The sequence below is a fragment of the Zingiber officinale genome, chromosome 2B (assembly GCF_018446385.1).
Source record: "Zingiber officinale cultivar Zhangliang chromosome 2B, Zo_v1.1, whole genome shotgun sequence".
Taxonomy (NCBI): Eukaryota; Viridiplantae; Streptophyta; class Magnoliopsida; order Zingiberales; family Zingiberaceae; genus Zingiber; species Zingiber officinale.
In genome coordinates this window covers 107,566,954-107,568,913 of record NC_055989.1, presented here as the reverse complement: position 1 = coordinate 107,568,913, position 1,960 = coordinate 107,566,954, and positions in this window count along the sequence as shown.

The window sequence follows — 1,960 nt, the reverse complement described above, 5'->3', positions numbered from 1 at the left end:
TCCTCTTGATCCGATGATGATTCTCCTCCAATAGATTTGACTCGATTTGTGGAGGTGGAAGCTCCTTCATCCTCTTCTCTTCTTGACCCGGATGTGGAGACTTCTCCTTCTTCTTGATCCGGTGTCACCAAAAGTTGCACCCCCTCAATCCTAGAGGTGGAGACTTCTTCATCTTCATCTTGGACATGGAACAAGGAGTATGCCCTCTCCTTGCCATCTTCATGTTGGGACCGAAATGTAGCTAGAGGGGGGGGGGGGGGTGAATAGCTCGTCGCGTGCTCGTGGTCGGCATTTCTTGTTTCTTCAAAGATGTGCAGCGGAAATACAAAGAAACAAATGCATACAATGCTAACAAATGGATTTTACTTAGTATCCACCTCACAAGAGGTGACTAGTCCAAGGATCCACACACGCACGCACCCTCCACTATGAATAACACTCCTTTATGGTAACTACCAAATGCGGAGAAGCCCTACAAGACTCTCAATACAGAAAGAAAGGAAATGGAACAAAAGTATAAGCAAAGCTTACAATGAATACAAGAAACCCTAACCCTAACTTTCTTCTTCTTGCTTTTGATCCGCCTCTTGACTTGGAAAAGCCTCCAAGAACCTTCAAGAACTGGCGATCTAGAGCTTGGAGAGAGTTGTGGAGTTGTTGTCGAGGATCTGAGATGAATGGGTAAGTTCTGCATTCTCACTCCTGAAGGAATCGAGCGCCTGCAGCTTAATACGATGCCAACGGTCGGATCCCGATCGATTGGATTGCTCCCAATCGATCGGCGGATCGATCCAGAGAGCCTCTGTGCTTTGCGGGAACAGCCTGGATTGATCGGCTGATCGATCCAGCCTTTATCGTGTAAAACCGCGCCACCCCAATCGATCCACTGATCGATTGGGGTCTCTGGATCGATCCACTGATCGATCCAGAGGCGTTCTGTGCGCTCTGCGACTTGCCCACTCGAGGCTTGTCACGGGGACCTTCCCAATCGATCAACCGATCGATTGGGCATCAGCCAATCAATCGGCTGATCGATCCAGACTTGGTTTTTGCCCAAAACTAAGTCCCAAGCCCCCAAACCAACATCCGGTCAATCCATGACCTGTTGGTTCATCATGCCTAGCATCCGGTCACCCTTGACCTGCTAGGACTCCCTCACCAAGTGTCCGGTCAATCCATTTGACCCACTTGGACTTTTCCCTTCTTGCCAAGTATCCGGTCAATTCCTTTGACCTACTTGGACTTTTCTTCCTCGTGCCAAGCATCCGGTCAATCCCTTTGACCTACTTGGACTTTTCTTCCTCGTGCCAAGCATCCGATCAATCCCTTTGACCTACTTGGACTTTCACCAGATGTCTGGTCAACCTTGACCCATCTGGATTTCCCCGTGCCTGGCTTCACTCACCAGGACTTCCCTTTTGCCTAGCTTCACTCACTAGGACTTCTCTTCTGCCTAGCTTCACTCACCAGGTCTTTCACCTAGATTCACTCACTAGGATTTTCACCTGGCTTTACTCACCAGGATTTTCTTCTGACTGGCTTCACTCACTAGGTCTTTCACCTGGCTTCACTCACCAGGATTTTCCTTCTGCCTAGCTTCACTCACTAGGTCTTTCACCTGGCTTCACTCACCAGGATTTTCCTTCTGCCTAACATCTCAGTTAGGACTTCCCAGTCAAGTATCTGGTCACTCCCTTGACCTACTTGACTCTTCTTCAACCAACCTGATCAGACCCTGATCAGAGGGGAATTGCACCAAACAATCTCCCCAAATGAACAACTGCACCTGCACTTGTCCATATCATCGAAGTCTTATATTGTCAAACATTGAAACCCAAACCAAGACCCAAGCTTGGTCAACCAGGTCAACCTTGACTTGAGGGATATTGCACCAACAATCTCCCCTTTTTTGATGTTTGACAATACCTCATTTAAGTTAGGCTAATTCCCATAGCCTCAA